Source organism: Oncorhynchus nerka, linkage group LG13 (genome assembly GCF_034236695.1).
Source record: "Oncorhynchus nerka isolate Pitt River linkage group LG13, Oner_Uvic_2.0, whole genome shotgun sequence".
NCBI classification, from domain to species: Eukaryota; Metazoa; Chordata; class Actinopteri; order Salmoniformes; family Salmonidae; genus Oncorhynchus; species Oncorhynchus nerka.
The window spans coordinates 11,100,653-11,126,154 of NC_088408.1; the positions used below are offsets into that span (position 1 = coordinate 11,100,653).

General features: G+C 43.5%; 1 pseudogene; it reads right to left on the minus strand.

The window, feature by feature from the left end:
- Window positions 1-25,502, minus strand: part of LOC115140370 (ryanodine receptor 3-like) — a 310,457-nt pseudogene that overhangs the window by 27,517 nt on the left and 257,438 nt on the right.

A 25,502-nucleotide genomic window follows, 5' to 3' on the forward strand; every position in this document is an offset into this window, starting at 1 on the left:
GATGAAACTACTGAACAGCTTAGATTCCTAAACCTGATGAAACCACTGAACAGCTTAGATTCCTAAACCTGATGAAACTACTGAACAGCTTAGATTCCTAAACCTGATGAAACCACTGAACAGCTTAGATTCCTAAACCTGATGAAACTACTGAACAGCTTAGATTCCTAAACCTGATGAAACTACTGAACAGCTTAGATTCCTAAACCTGATGAAACTACTGAACAGCTTAGATTCCTAAACCTGATGAAACTACTGAACAGCTTAGATTCCTAAACCTGATTCCACTAAACCCTGATGAAACTACTGAACAGCTTAGATTCCTAAACCTGATGAAACTACTGAACAGCTTAGATTCCTAAACCTGACGAAACTACTGAACAGCTTAGATTCCTAAACCTGATGAAACATTTGTTCAGAGATGTCACTACTTATTCATTCAGGTGAGTGACATTCATCCTGTATAACACATAGGGGGTTGGGGTCAGTTACGGTTCAATTCAGGAAACGTAACTATATACTTCTACACTTTTTAATTAGGATTTTGGTTTACTTTCTGAATCGAAATGGAATTGACCCCAACACTGATATATAGGTATCATGCCACGAGGCCTTGCAGCCCTGATGACGGTCTGGACAACAACAGGTTAATCACATGGATCCTGACTCTACCACAACTGCAACACAAGCAGTAAAAACAACGTACACCAAAAATATCAAACATACAAGGTCAAATGCAATTTGATTTGATATTACTGTAGCTAGGGGGCATTCTTTCTGAAGATAATTTGATATTACTGTAGCTAGGGGCATTCTTTCTGTAGATAATCTGATATTACTGTAGCTAGGGGCATTCTTTCTGAAGATAATCTGATATTACTGTAGCTAGGGGCATTCTTTCTGAAGATAATCTGATATTACTGTAGCTAGGGGGCATTCTTTCTGTAGATAATCTGATATTACTGTAGCTAGGGGCATTCTTTCTGAAGATAATCTGATATTACTGTAGCTAGGGGCATTCTTTCTGAAGATAATCTGATATTACTGTAGCTAGGGGGCATTCTTTCTGAAGATAATCCGATATTACTGTAGCTAGGGGCATTCTCTCTGAAGATAATCTGATATTACTGTAGCTAGGGGGCATTCTTTCTGAAGATAATCTGATATTACTGTAGCTAGGGGGCATTCTTTCTGAAGATAATCTGATATTACTGTAGTTAGGGGGCATTTTTTCTGAAAATAATTTGACACGAACATGTAAAACACGGCAGAGAGAGATAAGACAAATGTCATGCTTCAGCATTAGCCATTTGGAAGGAGGTTGCTGATTTGCTGAGCAGTAAGTGAAATCTGTGCGTGTTGATCCCTGAAGTTTTAGATTCTCTGAGTAAAGACACGCTAAAACAGCAGCTACAATAGCTCTTGAACCTATTGCTGAGAAGAAGAGGAGAAAAAAGAAGCTCAACATGTTTTCTACGTAAAGATACTCCAAGTGTGAAACAGCAACCAAGAGAGCGAGACAACTCTTTGAACCTACAACTCTTGGAACCTACAACTCTTGGAACCTACAACTCTTGGAACCTACAACTCTTGGAACCAACGGCTGAAGGGAAAAGGGAAAAAAAATAAAACTACAATTGAACACTGAAATGTTAAACTACTTATTAAAGCTATGGGGTAGAACATCAGTTGGCCATCATTTCTCTTTACTTACAGGATCCTTCATCTGTCACCATCCCCAGACCTTCCGCTTTATTCTGTCTCTCAAAGGCATTTAAGTCCAGGACACTGTGGAGGGTACGGAGATAAGACACACAGTGAAAGAGATAAATAGTACGCTGGGGATAAAGAATAAGAATGACATAAACCGTGGTCATAGGGACTACGAGGGTTCCTTCATCATGCCATTGGGTATAATCAACATGCTTATCGATAAATTACAATATTTTAATTGATCAAAAGTCTATTATCATTCCCAGGCAGTTCCCAGACGAGATCTGGCCTCTGGATTATTTGGGTAGCGTAGTCACGGTTACCTGCAGGACTGCATGAGGCCTGACAAACTCTTGAAAAAGCCTGCATCTCTTTTCTCTTTCAGATAATCCAGCATTTTCTGCAAAACAATGGAAAGTAAAACTAGCGTGTTTTCATGCACAGAAACCCTTGGTAAAACGTGATGATGTAATACATCTCTGGTAATGATGTGTAACATACACAGTACAACATCTCTGGGAATGATGTGTAACATACACAGTACTACATCTCTGGTAATTTCATTTCATTTCATTTAAGTCATTTAGCAGACGCTCTTATCCAGAGCGACTTACAAATTGGTAATGATGTGTAACATACACAGTACTACATCTCTGGTAATGATGTGTAACATACACAGTACTACATCTCTGGTATTGATATCTAATATACACAGTACTACATCTCTGGTATTGATGTGTAACATACACAATACTACATCTCTGGTAATGATGTGTAACATACACAGTACTACATCTCTGGTATTGATATGTAATATACACAGTACTACATCTCTGGTATTGATGTGTAACATACACAATACTACATCTCTGGTAATGATGTGTAACATACACAGTAATACATCTCTGGTAATGTAATGTAGTCTATCTAACCTGCTGGACCAGCACGTTGCCTCCGTTGAGGATGGAGATGCCCAGTTTGAGGGTGCAGGTCACCATAGGACCTAGTCGACCTGGGGACACAAGAGGAGTAGACTGAGCACCCAAGTTGTTAGCACAGTGCTAACCACAGATAGATGGCTAGAACGAGACTTTGATTGTGGTCTGCGAGATCATTCCACTGCATGAATGGGTTCATGAGTTTGGATTAAAATATTATCTGGGGGTGAACATGCTGTGTAGTACACAAGGCTCTGATGTTTCACCTGTACTGTAGACAAAGAACATCCTCACCTTTACTGTAGATAAAGAACATCCTCACCTTTACTGTAGATAAAGAACATCCTCACCTGCACTGTAGATAAAGAACATCCTCACCTGTACTGTAGATAAAGAACATCCTCACCTGTACTGTAGATAATGAACATCCTCACCTCTACTGTAGATAAAGAACATCCTCACCTCTACTGTAGATAAAGAACATCCTCACCTGTACTGTAGATAATGAACATCCTCACCTTTACTGTAGATAAAGAACATCATCACCTTTACTGTAGATAAAGAACATCCTCACCTGTACTGTAGATAAAGAACATCCTCACCTGTACTGTAGATAAAGAACATCCTCACATGTACTGTAGATAAAGAACATCCTCACCTGTACTGTAGATAAAGAACATCCTCACCTCTACTGTAGATAAAGAACATCCTCACCTTTACTGTAGATAAAGAACATCCTCACCTGTACTGTAGATAAAGAACATCCTCACCTGTACTGTAGATAATGAACATCCTCACCTGTACTGTAGATAATGAACATCCTCACCTGTACTGTAGATAAAGAACATCCTCACATGTACTGTAGATAAAGAACATCCTCACCTGTACTGTAGATAAAGAACATCCTCACCTGTACTGTAGATAAAGAACATCCTCACCTGTACTGTAGATAAAGAACATCCTCACCTCTACTGTAGATAAAGAACATCCTCACATTTACTGTAGATAAAGAACATCCTCACATTTACTGTAGATAAAGAACATCCTCACCTGTAGTGTAGATAATGAACATCCTCACCTGTACTGTAGATAAAGAACATCCTCACCTGTACTGTAGATAAAGAACATCCTCACCTTTACTGTAGATAAAGAACATCCTCACCTCTACTGTAGATAAAGAACATCCTCACTTTTACTGTAGATAAAGAACATCCTCACATTTACTGTAGATAAAGAACATCCCCTACCTGTACTTTAGATAAAGAACATCCTCACCTGTACTGTAGATAAAGAACATCCTCACCTTTACTGGCGCTGATCATCTGTAGCACCATCTCAGCAGCCCCGCGGGCGTGGAGCCTGGCCTGCTGGTACAAGATCTTCTGTTTCTCCATCTCCTTCTCCTGTGGGCCCAAAATGGAATGGCAGATCATTTAATGATCATACGCCAAACTCTCTAAAGCAGTCAGCCGTAGTCTCTGTTCATTAAAAACCGGTCCTCATAGTTCATACGTCGATTGTCTATAATCCTGAGGGGTTAAAATACACAATCAAACATAATCTCTGAGAGACATTCACACATTTCACAGGAAAGTGGCAACATCAACGGTCTTACAGCTGCTGGATACAAAAGGACAAGGCTGATGTATAAAAGATACAGTACTGAAAGGTTGAATGGAACATGGTTGTCACAGCGACAATGACATTTCAACCATTGGCTGGTCTTTGTCAGCTGACACCGTAGACATGGGAAGTTATCAGTTGTAGCCAGTGCTGTTGATTAAAATCCTGTCTCATCTCGGTCTCATCATCCACAAGTCAGATATTTATCAAGGCTAAAAGGCCTGACTGGGTTCAGACAGATTCAGACTGGGTTCAGGCAGATTCAGACTGGGTTCAGACTGGATTCAGACTGGGTTCAGACTGGATTCAGACTGGGACAGATTCAGACTGGGTTCAGACAGATTCAGACTGGGTTCAGACAGATTCAGACTGGGTTCAGACTGGATTCAGACTGGGTTCAGACAGATTCAGACTGGGTTCAGACAGATTCAGACTGGGTTCAGACAGATTCAGACTGGGTTCAGACAGATTCAGACTGGGTTCAGAGAGATTCAGACTGGGTTCAGAGAGATTCAGACTGGGTTCAGACTGGATTCAGACTGGGTTCAGACAGATTCAGACTGGGTTCAGACTGGATTCAGACTGGGTTCAGACAGATTCAGACTGGGTTCAGACAGATTCAGACTGGGTTCAGACAGATTCAGACTGGGTTCAGACTGGATTCAGACTGGGTTCAGACAGATTCAGACTGGGTTCAGAGAAATTCAGACAGAGTCAGACTGGGTTCAGACAGATTCAGACTGGGTTCAGACTGGGTTCAGAGAGATTTGATTAAGAAGTATCTAAGGCTTTAAGCCTGGGGGTTAGTGATACAAGGACAGACAGGTTGAAACCTCAAATGTCTTCTCTTTCCCCTCTTCCTCTTCTTCCTCCTCTTCATCCTCTGCACAACTCTGAGGAGATAGAGGAGGAACATGTTATAGTTAGGACAACTGTGCATTAACTGATTATTATTTTTATTTAACTAGGCATGTCAGTTAAGAACACATTCTTATTTTCAATGATAACCTAAGAACAGTGGGTTAACTGCCTTGTTCAGGGGCAGAACGACAGATTTTTACCTTGTCAGCTCGGGGATTGGATTATAAACCCACTACTTCAGTCGGATTATGAAAGTATGTGTTTACACAGGCAGCCCAGTTCTGATCTTTTGCCACTAATTGAACTTTTGACCAATCAGATCAGATGTTTTGCCCATAGTTGGGCAACAGATCAGAACTGGGCTGCCTATGTAAACGCAGCCAAAGTGTGCTCAAATTTTCAGTTGCGTACCTTTGCCATCATGTCTGCATACGCAATATATAACGGATCTTCTTCCAAGAAGCTGGAGAGAATAACATATTATCCAATCATTATCATGACTTGTATCAGGTTTGTAAAGTAAATAACACAAATAAGTTAAGATCACACAATTCTTTGTATTTAAGTAAGATTTTAAAAAACACTTGTTCACTAGGTTGATTGATTAATTGATCGATTGAGTGATTGGTTGATTGACTCATAAATAAAAAACATTGGTTGATTGCAGTGATGTAAAGTACTTAAGTTAAAATACTTTAAAGTATTACTTAAGTAGTTTATTGGGGTATCTGTACTTTACTATTTATATTTTTGACAACTTTGACTTTTGCTTCCCTACATTCCTAAAGAAAATGATGTACTTTTTACTCCATACATTTTCCCTGACAGCCAAAAGTACTCATTACATTTTGAATGATTACTGTAGCAGGACAGAAAAGTGTCCAATTCGCACACTTATCAAGAGAATATCCCTGGTCATCCCTACTGCCACTGATCTGGTGGACTCACTAAACACAAATGCTCAGTTTGTAAATTATGTCTGAGTGTTGGAGTGTGACCCTGGCTATCCGTCAATAAATAAAAAACAAGAAAATTCTGTAGGAATTTTAAATTATTTGTACTTTTACTTTTAATAAGTATATTTCAACAAATACATTTACTTTTGATACTTAAGTATATTTAAAACCAAATACTTTAAAACTTTTACTGTATTAGTATTTTACTGGGTAACTGTAATTTTACTGGAGCCATTTTCTACTAAGGTATATTTACTTTTACTCAAGTATAAGTATTGTGTACTTTCTCCACCACTGATTGATTGGTCATTCCCTCCTACCTTCTCTCTGTGAGGGCGTTGTGGCTGAAGTGAAGGATAAGCTGATGAAGAGGGTCTGGCTGGATCTCAACCTCCTCCTCTTCCTCCTCCTCCACGATCTTCATTGGGGTTTTCTACACAGACATCCCGCAAGAGACAGGGGTTAGCTCTGTTCCTAACCTGGCCTTTCCACTGGAGACTACACCCTGCTGGTTAAATACAGGGGTTATCTCTGTTCCTAACCTGGTCTTTCCACTAGAGACTACACCCTGCTGGTTAAATACAGGGGTTATCTCTGTTCCTAACCTGGTCTTTCCACTAGAGACTACACCCTGCTGGTTAAATACAGGGGTTATCTCTGTTCCTAACCTGGTCTTTCCACTAGAGACTACACCCTGCTGGTTAAATACAGGGGTTATCTCTGTTCCTAACCTGGTCTTTCCACTAGAGACTACACCCTGCTGGTTAAATACAGGGGTTAGCTCTGTTCCTAACCTGGCCTTTCCACTGGAGACTACACCCTGCTGGTTAAATACAGGGGTTATCTCTGTTCCTAACCTGGTCTTTCCACTAGAGACTACACCCTGCTGGTTAAATACAGGGGTTATCTCTGTTCCTAACCTGGCCTTTCCACTGGCTACACCCTTTCCACTGGAGTTATCTCTGTTCAACCTGGTCTTTCCACTAGAGACTACACCCTGCTGGTTAAATACAGGGGTTATCTCTGTTCCTAACCTGGTCTTTCCACTAGAGACTACACCCTGCTGGTTAAATACAGGGCTTAGCTCTGTTCCTAACCTGGTCTTTCCACTAGAGATTACACCCTGCTGGTTAAATACAGGGGTTATCTCTGTTCCTAACCTGGCCTTTCCACTAGAGACTACACCCTGCTGGTTAAATACAGGGGTTATCTCTGTTCCTAACCTGGTCTTTCCACTAGAGACTACACCCTCCTGGTTAAATACAGGGCTTAGCTCTGTTCCTAACCTGGTCTTTCCACTAGAGACTACACCCTGCTGGTTAAATACAGGGGTTATCTCTGTTCCTAACCTGGTCTTTCCAGTAGAGACTACACCCTGCTGGTTAAATACAGGGGTTATCTCTGTTCCTAACCTGGTCTTTCCACTAGAGACGACACCCTGCTGGTTAAATACAGGGGTTATCTCTGTTCCTAACCTGGTCTTTCCAGTAGAGACTACACCCTGCTGGTTAAATACAGGGGTAACCTCTGTTCCCTAACCTGGCCTTTCCACTAGAGACTGGTTAAATACAGGGGTTATCTCTGTTCCTAACCTGGTCTTTCCACTAGAGACTGGTTAAATACAGGGGTTATCTCTGTTCCTAACCTGGCCTTTCCACTAGAGACTGGTTAAATACAGGGGTTATCTCTGTTCCTAACCTGGTCTTTCCACTAGAGACTACACCCTGCTGGTTAAATACAGGGGTTATCTCTGTTCCTAACCTGGCCTTTCCACTAGAGACTACACCCTGCTGGTTAAATACAGGGGTTATCTCTGTTCCTAACCTGGCCTTTCCACTAGCGACTGGTTAAATACAGGGGTTATCTCTGTTCCTAACCTGGTCTTTCCACTAGAGACTACACCCTGCTGGTTAAATACAGGGGTTATCTCTGTTCCTAACCTGGCCTTTCCACTAGAGACTACACCCTGCTGGTTAAATACAGGGGTTATCTCTGTTCCTAACCTGGCCTTTCCACTAGAGACTACACCCTGCTGGTTAAATACAGGGGTTATCTCTGTTCCTAACCTGGCCTTTCCACTAGAGACTGGTTAAATACAGGGGTTATCTCTGTTCCTAACCTGCTCTTTCCACTAGAGACTGGTTAAATACAGGGGTTATCTCTGTTCCTAACCTGCTCTTTCCACTAGAGACTGGTTAAATACAGGGGTTATCTCTGTTCCTAACCTGCTCTTTCCACTAGAGACGACACCTTGCTGGCTAAACCATGTTATTTACTCACCACTCAACATTGATCACATTATTACATTAGTAATTGTAGCTTCAAGCCATTACTTTTTTTGGACGACTTCCAACGTTTCTGAACTCAGAGTCAGAGAGGTTGGCTAATGGGTTGTTTAACACGCCATGCATAATCATGCCCATTATAGTCACACTGTTTATGGAGCATCCCATGCTAGCATGCTCAGATGAGGCCTGCAATGGTGGTAGTGATCCGGATTTTTACTGATGATTGTATCCATGAGAAGGTCAGGATAGGGACACTGTCAAATGAATGGACCAGAGTATTGTTCAGTATGGCGCATCGTAGGAAAACTTTTTGAAAACAAAACTGTGTTCTAAGTACGGGGGAATTCCTCTCCTTTTCACTCAGTTTCAAAATGTCGTCTTCCTACTGAACAATACCCATCACTGACAAAGCAGTATCAGTGTTAGAGAGGTCAATGATGAGTATAATGTCAAAATATGTTCGTTACTCACCAAATACGTACTTCCAGGAAATGTCTAAATAAAACTGTACAAGCAATCTAACATATGCCTATTTGGCAGCTCAAATGTATTGAGTTGGTGTAGACTTCCGAACCGTACAGTATAGCAGCCATACGTGATTTACATTGGAGGTGCCGAATAGGCATTTTGTTCCCGGTTGCTATTATATGTTTCATTTAGACCTTTCCTTTGGAAGCACATACCGGCCGTAACGGGAGTAAATGAAGACTGTTGCTCAGTAACGAACATATTTTGACATTGTAAAGCTTGCAGAGCTGTCTAATTGGGAGTTTGAATCATCGCAGATTCCTGGGAGTTAAAGAGGAGACCTGTCATACTCACCGTCTCCATCACACAGATTATTATGGGCCAGCAGACTATTATGGGCCAGCAGACTATTATGGGCCAGCAGACTATTATGGGCCAGCAGACTATTATGGGCCAACAGACTATTATGGGCCAACAGACTATTATGGGCCAGCAGACTATTATGGGCCAACAGACTATTATGGTCCAAGAGATGCTGCACTACTAAATAAAGTGTGCGGACAATGATGATGATGATGATGAATGACGTGGTGTTACATCGTGGCCTGCTAATTGTACATTCTTCCCCCGTGTCGTGTTTTATGACATAATGCAGTACTGTATAAATATGTCTATCTATCCTTACAGCCGTACACCTATATATTTACAGTGAGATCAATGACATTTTCGATACTTGACAAAACTCTGCATGAATCCAGACTGAGATGTGCGCGAGCATGCTACCCGAAGACTTCACTTGATCACGTCAACATCAACCACTACAGACTTACAGTTACAGCAGAGACCGTACCGTACAACATCTAAATGGTCGACGTCAGACATCAAACATTTAACACCTATTGAGGGCTGTAGCCGCCCCTCTTACCACAGTAGTAGTAGTAGTAGTGGTGAGATAGCCCATGCCGTAGCCTGTTTTTCTAGCCACGTGCTTTGCTGCGGAGACAGAGCCATTGCTGCCACTGAGTCTCCTGAGGTTGAGCCTGTCATGTCTGTCAAGACTCTGCCGGTAGCGAGCCACAAAGCTAGAGAGAGCGCGGGGGCCTCGGGAACCTCTGGGGGCCCAAGTCGAGGTCCCCGGACCCAGGCGGACCGGGAAGCGATCCCGATCCCGAAGTTGGACGGCGGGCATCGTGCTCAAGAGGCTGTCGGCGAAGAGGGCGGGTAGGGGTGCGGTGCCAACACAGGGCACAGGGGGCAAGGCTGAGGCTAGGGCTGAGGTGGTGGCAGACACCATCGCAACATGCCCAGTACTTACTGCCAGGTCCTGCACTAGCTTCTCCTCAAAGGAGTACTCCTCTGTCTCTATCCATAGTCTCACATAGCCCAACACGAAGAGGTTAATAGAACGATGCCTAGGGAAGGAGGGAGGAGAGGAGAGGGAGAAGGGGAGTGGAAGATGGGGAAGGGGAGTGGAAGATGGGAGAATGAGATTAAGGTGTGTCCAAGTAGATTTTGGAAGAGGGATGAGTAAGGAAGGAGAGATGTGAGAGTGTAACAGGAAGGAAGAGCATTCCAGGGTGGTGATTGGTCGATATGGGAGCTGGCTCTTCTGACTGGTCATCCTTGATGGCTTAATTAGCATACATAAACTGGCTGAGGATGTTGTTAAAATTATATCTAAAAACACTGAACACTGTATTCAAATATTATTTCAGTTAAAAATTATACATAAAGCTAAAAAAAAAACATTCATAATGTTACTCAAATCACATGAGACAAAACATTCCACGATTCTAAGACATAATGACAATGATGATCTTTATGTAAACAAGCTTCCTGGATTGCTCATTGATTGACCACTGATTGGTTGTTAGCTGAGGCTGACCAATCAGAATCAACAGTGCAGTAAACTGGAGGTAGGTTGTGGTAGGTGCAGTAGGTAGGTGGTGTTGACTGTTCGGTCAGCCCACAGTCTAGAGGATAAGATGGAGGAGGGGAGAGAGGTGAAGCATTCACCTAGCCTGGGTGCCAGTCTGTTTGCCATGACAATTCCACGAGGAGTTGGCAAGAGAACAGCAACAGACGAACACTCAGGCTAGCATTCAGCCTGGACGTTTCACATTACCGTTAATACGGAGAACAGTCGGTCAAAATTTGATTCAGCGAACGTCTTTTCCAGCCAAACGTACCGATAGCCGTTCAGGAAGTAATTGTTAATTTTGTATCTGAGGAAAAAGGTGTTGAAGGTGGTGTGCAACAGAGAGAAATAACAGAGAGGAAGGACAAGGTTAGGGAGGTGGAGAGGGAGATAGTTAACAGCATGCCACCAACTTCACCGAGAGATAACAGAGATACAGGACTGGAACGTCACGTTTTGATTCGATGGAGACAATAGCACCATGTATGACGACTGAGGACTTTTTTTCTGGGGATAGTTGTCGTCACAGCTACAAAGTCTCAAACTCATATTCCTTTTACGTATCTCATTTAGTTGACAGAGACAATTTAGGCCTCCAGTTTTTCCATCAGGGTACCTCTAATTGTCCTGAGTCGTATGTAAGTGTGATTAGAAGTCTGTCTTACCTGGGGAGGTTGTAGAGAGGAGCCATACGGAAGCAGGCCACCACGGCGCGCTTACGCTGTTTGGACAGCAGCTTCTGAAACACACACTTCTTCTTCCTCAGAGGCTGCTCCACCTAGAGGGCAAAACATTACGTCTCAAAACATGATGTCTTACGGACATTACATCTTATGGACATTACGTCTCATGGACATTACGTCTCAAAACATGACGTCTTACGGACATTACGTCTCATGGACATTACGTCTCAAAACATGACGTCTTACGGACATTACATCTCATGGACATTACGTCTTATGGACATTACGTCTCAAAACATTACATCTTATGGACATTACGTCTTATGGACATTACGTCTCATGGACATTACGTCTTATGGACATTACGTCTTATGGACATTACGTCTCAAAACATTACATCTTATGGACATTACGTCTTACGGACATGACATCTCATGGACATTACGTCTTATGGACATTACGTCTTACGGACATTACGTCTTATGGACATTATGTCTTATGGACATTACGTCTTATGGACATTACGTCTCAAAACATGACGTCTTATGGACATTACGTCTTATGGACATTACGTCTCATGGACATTACGTATTATGGACATTACATCTCAAAACATGACGTCTTATGGACATTACATCTAAAAACATGACGTCTTATGGACATTACATCTCAAAACATGACGTCTTATGGCCATTACGTCTCAAAACATTACATCTTATGGACATTACGTCTTATGGACATTAAATCTTATGGACATTACGTCTTATGGACATTACATCTCAAAACATTACATCTTATGGACATTACATCTTATGGACATGACATCTTATGGACATTACGTCTCAAAACATTACATCTTATGGACATTACATCTTATGGACATTACATCTTATGGACATTACATATTATGGACATTACATCTCAAAACATTACATCTTATGGACATTACATCTTATGGACATTACGTCTCATGGACATTACGTCTTATGGACATTACATATTATGGACATTACATCTTATGGACATTACATATTATGGACATTACATATTATGGACATTACATCTTATGGACATTACGTCTCATGGACATGACATCTTATGGATATTACGTCTTATGGACATTACGTCTCATGGACATGACATCTTATGGACATTACGTCTTATGGACATTACGTCTCATGGACATTACATCTTATGGACATTACATCTTATGGACATTACGTCTCAAAACATTACATCTTATGGACATTACGTCTTATGGACATTACGTCTCAAAACATGACATCTTATGGACATTACATCTTATGGACATTACGTCTCATGGACATTACATTTTATGGACATTACGTCTTATGGACATTACATCTCATGGACATGACATCTTATGGACATTACGTCTTATGGACGTTACGTCTCATGGACATTACATCTTATGGACATTACGTCTTATGGACATTATGTCTTATGGACATTACGTCTCATGGACAATACGTCTCATGGACATGACATCTTATGGACATTACGTCTTATGGACATTACGTCTCATGGACATTATGTCTTATGGACATTACATCTTATGGACATTACGTCTCAAAACATTCTTCTGTGGATGTCACTTTGACTCTTATAATCCACACTTTGACTCTTATAATCCACACTTTGACTGTTATAATTGTATTACTAAATCCTTATTCTGTACTTTGTATTTGATGCTGTGTTTGTAAACAGGGCACCCTTGTAAAAGAGACATATGTCTCAGTGAGAAAATCATGTCATCACGTAGTAAACAACAGACTTTATAGAGTTGTAACTGTTGACTGTAAGGGTACCTGCTCCAGGTGGAAGACTGCAGCGGAGATGCTTTGTATTCTGTCCACAGTTTGTTCTGGGTCTGCATGTTCCTCACTCCCCACCACCACCACATCCTTATACAGGTTCATCTGCCACTGCACTGCCAGGTCATCAGACTACACACACACACACACACACACACACACACACACACACACACACACACACACACACACACACACACACACACACACACACACACACACACACACACACACACACACATTAAACATGTTATAATTTGTCCATTTACAATGTTAAACCATATCAACATAAAATCAACAACATATTATGTTTTTTTCAGTTGGTGTCACTGAAACTACATCCACATTTTTTTATTTTGTTATTGTTACAAATGCTTCTGCATCTGAATGTCCTGGTCTGCTGAATACACGTGAAGGAGTAATGCAGAGGTTACAGTCCACACTGTCCTGGTCTGCTGAATACACGTGAAGGAGTAATGCAGAGGTTACAGTCCACACTGTCCTGGTCTGCTGAATACACGTGAAGAAGTAATGCAGATGTTACAGTCCACACTGTCCTGGTCTGCTGAATACACGTGAAGGAGTAATGCAGAGGTTACAGTCCACACTGTCCTGGTCTGCTGAATACACGTGAAGGACTAATGCAGAGGTTACAGTCCACACTGTCCTGGTCTGCTGAATACACGTGAAGGAGTAATGCAGAGGGTACAGTCCACACTGTCCTGGTCTGCTGAATACACGTGAAGGAGTAACGCAGAGGTTACAGTCCACACTGTCCTGGTCTGCTGAATACACGTGAAGGAGTAATGCAGAGGTTACAGTCCACACTGTCCTGGTCTGTTGAATACACGTGAAGGAGTAATGCAGAGGTTACAGTCCACACTGTCCTGGTCTGCTGAATACACGTGAAGGAGTAATGCAGAGGTTACAGTCCACACTGTCCTGGTCTGCTGAATACACGTGAAGGACTAATGCAGAGGTTACAGTCCACACTCTCCTGGTCTGCTGAATACACGTGAAGGAGTAATGCAGAGGGTACAGTCCACACTGTCCTGGTCTGCTGAATACACGTGAAGGAGTAATGCAGAGGTTACAGTCCACACTGTCCTGGTCTGCTGAATACACGTGAAGGAGTAATGCAGAGGTTACAGTCCACACTGTCCTGGTCTGCTGAATACACGTGAAGGAGTAATGCAGAGGTTACAGTCCACACTGTCCTGGTCTGCTGAATACACGTGAAGGAGTAATGCAGAGGTTACAGTCCACACTGTCCTGGGGCGCAGAGAAATGACCAGGGGAGATACAAAGTACACACTGTGTGGAATATCAGATCATTTTACATTTCCCAAGCCTACCTTGTCCCGAAGATGTAGGTTCTCACGCAAGTGATCCTTCACCTCATCGTCTGTCTCTTTCTGTCGGAGGGAAACAGGATGGAGTGAGAAACTACTCGGAGTGAGAGAATGGGTTAAAATCATTCCAAAATGGCTGGGGAGGATAGGTCTGTATATCTGTGAATACAAACGTAGCGGGATCACACATCAATACGCTACTTCACATGATCATTGAAGAGTTTAGGAATATGACAGTATTGTATCTCACCAGACTGTCTTATCTTGGCCAATGAGATGAGCTCCTGGTCTCCAGGGTTAGAGGGATAATGTAGTATAACTCACCAGACTGTATCTTATCTTGGCCAATGAGATGAGCTCCTAGTCTCCAGGGTTAGAGAGATAATGTAGTATAACTCACCAGACTGTATCTTATCTTGGCCAATGAGATGAGCTCCTGGTCTCCTGGGGTGCACATGTTGAGTCCGATGGGCAGCATCTTCTTCAGTGCGGCTACGATCAGAGAGGTCTGGACAGAGTATAACTCTCCACGCCGCTTCTTGTGCTTCCTATCCTGGTCACCACCTGACTGTGGAGAGACAGACAGGGCAACCGAGAATACTCGGTTTTTCAGAAATCCTGGTTGGAAGATTCCTGGAATTGTGAGGGAATAAGCAGGTATATCTTGAAGCCTCCACCAGGATTTCCCGACAACCACAGTGAGGGAGCTTCTGTGAATGTCTTTCTTTACTCACTACTGGCTAAACGAACTCCTGCTCCCTCCTTACCTTGGACATCTTGGTCTTACGTTCCCCAGTCAAGAAAGACAGGTTGTTGATTTCATTCTGAACCACAAAGTTCTGCTCTTCCCTTTTGAAGTTCTGTCCACCGGGTCAGTAAAGAAGGAAAGAAACGAGAAGAATCTTCAAACAGAACATGAAAATAAATTAACTCACTGTATGTAGTATTCTAATGTGAAATGTCTTACGTGTGATTTGCACCAGAGAATGAAGATGTCAGCCACCATGGTGAAGAGCTCGTTGGACTGAGCATCAGGCCTCTTCAACCATCTGGACCTGGTGGGAGTTTGACAGACGTTTTCATGAGAAGTGGACTAAAGAAGAGGTGAGGCCATAGTAACCATCTGTTGTGTTATGTAGCCTAGAGTCCAGGATATGCATTGGGGGAATCTGCAGGTAGCAATCCCAAATAAGAAAGATTGGATCCATGTTATCTCACTATGATCTCCTAAAATAAATAAAAGGACAAATAAAAATGAAATACATCTAATTCCATACAAGTACAGTACTGTACACAGTGTCATTCTAAAGGAATTCCGTGAACATTTTGTCAAGGCCTGCAGATTTCCCAGAACCTAAACAACAGATGTGTGTGTTGGAAAGGCTGGCTGGGTTATACAACCTGTTGTTGTCCATGTAGCGGATGAGCATTGGGTAGAAAGCGTACAGGTCTCTACAGAGGACAGCAAACTCATCCAGAATGAGAAGCTCAGCTTCCTGAGTGTCTCCTTTAATGTCAGCCTTCAGCAGCTCCTCCTCTGCCACCACCTGGGGTTATAACATAGTAATAACACGTAATAACAGTTATAACACGTAATAACAGTTATAACACCTTTACAACATAGTAATAACAGAAGCTCGGTTTCCTGAGCGTCTCTTTTAAAGTCAGACTTCAGCGGCTCCTCCTCCATCGCCCCCTGGGGTCAGGGAACTACGAAATCACTCAAAAATGATTTTCCTTAATGGCCGTGCGCTAGCCTTGCTGTACTGCCAAGTCTTGTCATTGTCACGCCGAACAATAACATAGGAGTTGGCAGGTTCGCATTGGGTTTCATGCTAGTTGTGTGATTGATTCTTGTGAATGATTCATAGAAAATGAAAACAAACAAATGGACAGAAGTCCAAAGAATACGTTTCAATTCCTCTCATCTCACCTTGACTGTCTTCTTCCTGAGTTTCTCTAGAGTGGGCAGGAAGTGACTCTTCAGGAGGTCTGCTGCAGCCTTACAGATGATTGGCTGAGAGTAGACTGCAATGATACCAATGAAACCAATCAGATTTCGTCTCACTGAGGAGTTGTTACACTACACTCCCAAAAAGTTGAATTTCACTTTGATTCAAAGAGTACGGCTGGGAATGGCTACGACCACAGCTTTGTGTTTATTATTCACCATTCTTCACATTGCCCGCCAAACATGACCAACTAGGTTCAAACGCGGGTATCCTGCGTGCAATGAGACTGTATTAGCCCGTTGAGCTAAAGCCTACTCACTGGGCACAGACATCAATTCAACATCGATTCCACGTTGGTTCAACGTAATCACATCGAAATGACATGGAAACAACGTTGATTCTACCAGTGTGTGCCCAGTGGGTAGGCATTGACTCATGGAGTTAACGCAAGTCTTCCGGTCTAAGGCCAGGTTCCTCAACACACGAGTTCACCAAAACCTCCTCTGTTAAAACGTTAGCCCTGAGGTAATAATAACCCAGTATCCCACCTGCGATCCTCTTCATCCAGGGAGCGTCGTCGATGCCCAGGTTGTTGTTGAGGATCTTCAGGATGTTCCCCAGGATGATGCTGAGGTGGTTGGAGCACACGGTGGTGCAGCAGGCGGTGTGTGGAGCAGAGTTCTCTGTTCCTCTCTCCCACCAGTAGGACAGGTAGTTACACAACATGGGCAGGATCACCTCAATCTCCTGGAGGGAATGGGGATGGGACGGCACCATATTAAGCGCTAACCACAATATTAAGCAATATCACCATTGTCAGAATATTAAGCTATATCACGATAAATTGTGACATTAAGTTATACCACGTAATGCCGTCATGCCAGAGGTTATGTTAATCAAGGAGTTGCAGTCAATCAAGCCTCTAGCTTTAATTAATGAGTTCCTTTGGGGAGGAGGAGGAGAATCCGGCATCATGGTGAAAATAAATGGTAGTACATTCTCTGTGTTCTATCGCACGTGCAACGATGTCGGACGAAGAAAACTGTGTTCGTCGGAACAAGTAACGTGTCTTTGTTGTTGTAATATCGCAAACGAACGCGACAGCTTCACCGCTGAGGATTCCAGCTTTAAAATAGGGTTCACTGTCTAAAAAAAATATGAACAGATGTAGCGATAACAACAGTCCAAGCCCTCCTGACCTGTGGCATCTCTGTGTATCGTGCTCCAGACTCTGAGATGTCGTTGATGTCCTTCAGCAGGCGATCCAGACGAGGCACCTCTGAACACATCTCCTCCACAGAGTCAGGCATACTCAAGACTACACAGAGAACAGCACACAGTTAGCCATACACCGTTAATAAACATAGGGCTGGTTTCCCAGACATTGATGAAGCCTGGTCCTGGACTAAAATGCATGGTCAAGGACTAGGCCCCGTGGCCAGGAAAACGGCCCTTACAGTAGAACTAAGGATGTAGTGGAGGTCAATGCAAGGGCATTCGGGTTGTAGTCAAGCATAGATTGGTTCTGATAAATTGGTAGTGTTATGATTCAGTATTGCGACTGCAGAGTTGTGACTTACTGGCCCTCTCTCGCGGTGTCTTGGTGTTGAAGACAGACAGGGGGTTGTGAGCATTGAGATCAGGCTCCAGGAAAGCTACAGGCATGGCTCCAACCAGGGTGGCCAGACACTCCCCTAGGGCTGGTAGGTGCCTGGAGGGAACACACAGAGACATAAATACACACAGAAACATTAATACACACAGAGACATTAACACACACCGAGACATTAATACACACAGAGACATAAATACACACAGAAACATCAACACACACAGAAACATTAACACACACAGAAACATTAACACACACAGAGTCATTGACGAAACACAGAGACATTAATACACACTGAGATAAATTGATGATACAATGATTGTGGGGGCTGTCTTGTCAGACTTCAGTGCAGCTTTTGACATTATCGATCATAGTCAGCTAATGGAAGAACTTGTGTTATTGCTTTACAACCCCTTTACACCCCCTGCTACAGTTGATGTTCAGATGACCAGATTCGTCATTTCCTTGCAGACTTGTTTACCAACCTTACTTTGTTACCTGACAACTTTACGGTTTTTACTTTTTAATTACCGTTTATATTTTTAGTTTTTCCCCATTCAACTTTTTCACTCCGGACACTTTATCTGGACATGGTTCGTCAGCACCTCCAACAGCTAAGTAGTAACATTAACATGATCAAATCAAATAAAATCAAATCAAATCTAATTTTATTTGTCACATACACATGGTTAGCAGATGTTAATGCGAGTGTAGCAAAATGCTTGTGCTTCTAGTTCCGACAATGCAGTGATAACCAACAAGTAATCTAACTAACAATTCTAAAACTACTGTCTTATACACAGTGTAAGGGGATAAAGAATATGTACATAAGGATATATGAGTGAGTGATGGTACAGAGCAGCATACAGTAGATGGTATCGAGTACAGTATATACATATGAGATGAGTATGTAGACAAAGTAAACAAAGTGGCATAGTTAAAGTGGCTAGTGATACATGTATTACATAAGGATGCAGTCGATGATGTAGAGTACAGTATATACGTATGCATATGAGATGAATAATGTAGGGTAAGTAACATTATATAAGGTAGCATTGTTTAAAGTGGCTAGTGATATATTTACATCATTTCCCATCAATTCCCATTATTAAAGTGGCTGGAGTTGGGTCAGTGTCAATGACAGTGTGTTGGCAGCAGCCACTCAATGGTGGCTGTTTAACAGTCTGATAGCCTTGAGATAGAAGCTGTTTTCAGTCTCTCAGTCCCAGCTTTGATGCACCTGTACTGACCTCGCCTTCTGGATGATAGCGGGGTGAACAGGCAGTGGTTCGGTGGTTGATGTCCTTGATGATCTTTATGGCCTTCCTGTAACATCGGGTGGTGTAGGTGTCCTGGAGGGCAGGTAGTTTGCCCCGGTGATGCGTTGTGCAGACCTCACTACCCTCTGGAGAGCCTTACGGTTGAGGGCGGAGCAGTTGCCGTACCAGGCGGTGATACAGCCCGCCAGGATGCTCTCGATTGTGCATCTGTAGAAGTTCGTGAGTGCTTTTGGTGACAAGCCGAATTTCTTCAGCCTCCTGAGGTTGAAGAGGCGCTGCTGCGCCTTCTTCACGACGCTGTCAGTGTGAGTGGACCAATTCAGTTTGTCTGTGATGTGTATGCCGAGGAACTTAAAACTTGCTACCCTCTCCACTACTGTTCCATCGATGTGGATAGGGGGTGTTCCCTCTGCTGTTTCCTGAAGTCCACAATCATCTCCTTAGTTTTGTTGACGTTGAGTGTGAGGTTATTTTCCTGACACCACACTCCGAGGGCCCTCACCTCCTCCCTGTAGGCCGTCTCGTCGTTGTTGGTAATCAAGCCTACCACTGTTGTGTCGTCCGCAAACTTGATGATTGAGTTGGAGCGTGCGTGGCCACGCAGTCGTGGGTGAACAGGGAGTACAGGAGAGGGCTCAGAACGCACCCTTGTGGGGCCCCGTGTTGAGGATCAGCGGGAGGAGATGTTGTTGCCTACCCTCACCACCTGGGGCGGCCCGTCAGGAAGTCCAGTACCCAGTTGCACAGGGCGGGGTCGAGACCCAGGGTCTCGAGCTTGATGACGAGCTTGTAGGGTACTATGGTGTTGAATGCCAAGCTGTAGTCGATGAACAGCATTCTCACATAGGTATTCCTCTTGTCCAGGTGGGTTAGGGCAGTGTGCAGTGTGGTTGAGATTGCATCGTCTGTGGACCTATTTGGGCGGTAAGCAAATTGGAGTGGGTCTAGGGTGTCAGGTAGGGTGGAGGTGATATGGTCCTTGACTAGTCTCTCAAAGCACTTCATGATGACGGAAGTGAGTGCTACGGGGCGGTAGTCGTTTAGCTCAGTTACCTTAGCTTTCTTGGGAACAGGAACAATGGTGGCCCTCTTGAAGCATGTGGGAACAGCAGACTGGTATAGGGATTGATTGAATATGTCCGTAAACACACCGGCCAGCTGGTCTGCGCATGCTCTGAGGCGCGGCTGGGGATGCCGTCTGGGCCTGCAGCCTTGCGAGGGTTAACACGTTTAAATGTCTTACTCACCTCGGCTGCAGTGAAGGAGAGACCGCATGTTTTCGTTGCAGGCCGTGTCAGTGGCACTGTATTGTCCTCAAAGCGGGCAAAAGTTATTTAGTCTGCCTGGGAGCAAGACATCCTGGTCCGTGACTGGGCTGGGTTTCTTCTTGTAGTCCGTGATTGACTGTAGACCCTGCCACATGCCTCTTGTGTCTGAGCCATTGAATTGAGATTCCACTTTGTCCCTGTACTGACGCTTAGCTTGTTTAATAGCCTTGCGGAGGAATAGCTGCATTGTTTATATTCGGACATGTTACCAGACACCTTGCCCTGATTAAAAGCAGTGGTTCGCGCTTTCAGTTTCACGCGAATGCTGCCATCAATCCACGGTTTCTGGTTTGGGAATGTTTTTATCGTTGCTATGGGAACGACATCTTGACGCACGTTCTAATGAACTCGCACACCGAATCAGCGTATTCGTCAATATTTTCATCTGACGCAATGTCTGAAACATGTCCCAGTCCACGTGATGGAAGCAGTCTTGGAGTGTGGAGTCAGCTTGGTCTGACCAGCGTTGGACAGACCTCAGCGTGGGAGCCTCTTGTTTAAGTTTCTGCCTGTAGGCAGGGATCAACAAAATGGAGTCGTGGTCAGCTTTTCCGAAAGGGGGGCGGGGCAGGGCCTTATATGCGTCGCGGAAGTTAGAGTAACAATGATCCAAGGTTTTACCACCCCTGGTTGCGCAATCGATATGCTGATAAAATTTAGGGAGTCTTGTTTTCAGATTAGCTTTGTTAAAATCCCCAGCTACAATGAATGCAGCCTCCGGATAAATGGTTTCCAGTTTGCAAAGAGTTAAATAAAGTTCGTTCAGAGCCATCGATGTGTCTGCTTGGGGGGGGATATACGGCTGTGATTATAATCGAAGAGAATTCTCTTGGAAGATAATGCGGTCTACATTTGATTGTGAGGAATTCTAAATCAGGTGAACAGAAGGATTTGAGTTCCTGTATGTTTCCTTCATCACACCATGTCTTGTTAGTCATGAGGCATACGCCCCCGCCGCTCTTCTTACCAGAAAGATGTTTGTTTCTGTCGGCGCGATGCGTGGAGAAACCCGTTGGCTGCACCGCATCGGATAGCGTCTTCCCAGTAAGCCATGTTTCCGTGAAGCAGAGAACATTGCAGTCTCTGATGTCCCTCTGGAATGCTACACTTGCTCGGATTTCATCAACCTTGTTGTCAAGAGACTGGACATTGGCAAGAAGAATGCTGGGGAGTGGTGCGCGATGTGCCCTTGTCCGGAGTCTGACCAGAAGACCGCTACGTTTCCCTCTTTTTCGGAGTCGTTTTCTTGGGTCGCTGCATGCGATCCATTCCGTTGTCCTGTTTGTAAGGCAGAACACAGGATCCGCGTCACGGAAAACATATTCTTGGTCGTACTGATGGTGAGTTGACGCTGATCTTATATTCAGTAGTTCTTCTCGACTGTATGTAATGAAACCTAAGATGACCTGGGGTACTAATGTAAGAAATAACACGTAAAAAAACAAAAAACTGCATAGTTTCCTAGGAACGCGAAGCGAGGCGGCCATCTCTGTCGATGCCTTCTAATTGCAGTCGCTGTACTCATAATACACAGGAGAACGATCGCCTTACAACGAGGATAGCTGTGCTACAAGCCCAGCTTCAGACGCAATCGTTAGGCAAGGGTAATTTCAGTGTAGGAAAGGATGAAACAGCGTCTGTGCCACCAGTAAGTACAGATAGTAACATTAGTATAAATCCCCTGGCACAGTCCCCGCAGCCGGACAACTTTCTCATGGCTTCTGGAAGGAAATGCTGTAGGAATGCTCAACCGTTGTCGCTCATTCAGCCGACAGAAACTTTCAACCGGTTCTCCCCATTAAGCAACGGTTCGGAGTCTGAGGCCGAGCCTTCTCTTGTCTCTACTCCTCCCGTTACGGGGTCTGAGACGCCGAAGCTTCCCACCATTAGCTCTGACAAATTGAAAACCCTAGTCATATAGCGACTCCATTACCCGCAGTATTAGAATTAAAACGAATCATCCAGCGATCATACACTGTTTACCAAGGGGCAGGGCTACCGACGTTAAGGCTAATCTGAAGATAGTGCTGGCTAAGGCTAAAACTGACAAGTGTAGAGAATATAGAGATATTGTTATCCACGTCGGCACTAACGATGTTAGGATGAAACAGTCAGAGGTCACCAAGCGCAACATAGCTTCTGCGTGTAAATCAGCTAGAAAGATGTGTCGGCATCGAGTAATGGTCTCTGGCCCCCTCCCAGTTAGGGGGAGTGATGAGCTCTACAGTAGAGTCTCACAACTCAATCGCTGGTTGAAAACTGTTTTCTGCCACTCCCAAAATATAGAATTTGTAGATAATTGGCCCTCTTTCTGGGACTCACCCACAAACAGGACCAAGCCTGACCTGCTGAGGAGTGACGGACTCCATCCTAGCTGGAGGGGTGCTGTCATCTTATCTACCAACATAGACAGGGCTCTAACTCCCCTAGCTCCACAATGAAATAGGGTGCAGGCCAGGCAGCAGGCTGTAAACCAGCCTGACAGCTTAGTGGAGTCTGCAACTAGCACAGTCAGTGTAGTCAGATCAGCAATCCCCATTGCCTCGACCTAGGTTGGGCAAAACTAAACATGGAGGTGTTCGCCTTAGCAATCTCTAAAGACCTCCTCCATTCCTGCCATTATTGAAAGAGATTGTGATACCTCACATCTCAAAATAGGGCTACTCAATGTTAGATCCTTCACTTCAAAGGCAGTTATAGTCAATGAACTAATCACTGATCATAATCTTGATGTGATTGGCCTGACTGAAACATGGCTTAAGCCTGATGAATTTACTGTGTTAAATGAGGCCTCACCTCCTGGTTACACTAGTGACCATATCCCCCGTGCATCCTGCAAAGGCGGAGGTGTTGCTAACATTTACGATAGCAAATTTTAATTTACAAAAAAATATATGTTTTCGTCTTTTGAGCTTCTCATCATGAAATCTATGCAGCCTACTCAATCACTTTGTATAGCTACTGTTTACAGGCCTCCTGGGCCATATGCAGCGTTCCTCACTGAGTTCCCTGAATTCCTATCGGACCTTGTAGTTATAACAGATGATATTCTAATTTTGGGGGATTTTAATATTTACATGGAAAAGTCCACAGACCCACTCCAAAAGGCTTTCGGAGCCATCATCGACTCAGTGGGTTTTGTCCAACATGTCTCTGGACCTACGCACTGTCCATACTCTGGACCTAGTTTTGTCCCATGGAATAAATGTTGTGGATCTTAATGTTTTTCCTCATAATCCTGGACTATTTTATTACGTTTGCAATCGCAACAAATAATCTGCTCAGACCCCAACCAAGGAGCATCAAAAGTCGTGCTATAAATTCTCAAACAACCCAAAGATTCCTTGATGCCCTTCTAGACTCCCTCTGCCTACACAAGGACGTCAGAGGCCAAAAATCAGTTAACCACCTAACTGAGGAACTCAATTTAACCTTGCGCAAAACCCTAGATGCAGTCGCACCCCTAAAAATGAAAAACATTTGTCATAAGTAACTAGCTCCCTGATATACAGACAATACCCGAGCTCTGAAGCAAGCTTTCAGAAAATTGGAACGGAAATGGCGCCACACCAAACTGGAAGTCTTCCTACTAGCTTGGAAAGACAGTACCGTGCAGTATCGAAGAGCCCTCACTGCTGCTCGATCATCCTATTATTCCAACTTAATTGAGGAAAATAAGAACAATTCCAAATTTATTTTTGATACTGTCGCAAAGCTAACTAAAAAGCAGCATTCCCCAAGAGAGGATGTCATTCACTTCAGCAGTAATAAATTCATGAACTTCTTTGAGGAAAATATCATGATCATTAGAAAGCAAATTACGGACTCTGCGCATTCCTCCAAAGCTCAGTTGTCCTGAGTCTGCACAACTCTGCCAGGACCTAGGATCAAGAGAGACACTCAAGTGTTTTAGTACTATATCTCTTGACACAATGATGAAAATAATCATGTTCTCTAAACCTTCAAGCTGCATACTGGACTTAATCCAACTAAACCTCTGAAAGAGCTGCTTCCTGTGCTTGGCCCTCCTATGTTGAACATAATAAACGGCTCTCTATCCACCGGATGTGTACCAAACTCACTAAAAGTGGCAGTAATAAAGCCTCTCTTGAAAAAGCCAAATATAAAAAAAACTATCGGCCTATATCGAATCTTCCATTCCTCTCGAGATTTTTAGAAAAGCTGTTGCGCAGCAACTCACTGCCTTCCTGAAGACAAACAATGTATACGAAATGCTTCAGTCTGGTTTTAGACCCCATCATAGCACTAAGACTGCACTTGTGAAGGTGGTAAATTACCTTTTAATGGCGTCAGACCAAGGCTCTGCATCTGTCCTCATGCTCCTAGACCTTACTACTGCTTTTGATACCATCGATCACCACATTCTTTTTGGAGAGATTGGAAACCCAAATTGGTCTACACGGACAAGTTCTGGCCTGGTTTAGATCTGATCTGTCGGAAAGATATCAGTTTGTCTCTGTGAATGGTTTGTCCTCTGACAAATCAACTGTAAATGTCGGTGTTCCTCAAGGTTCCATTTTAGGACCACTATTGTTTACACTATATATTTGACCTCTTGGGGATGTCATTCCAAAACATTGTTAACTTTAACTGCTATGCGGATGACACACAGCTGTACATTTCAATGAAACATGGTGAAGCCCCAAGATTGCCCTCGCTAGAAGCCTGTGTTTC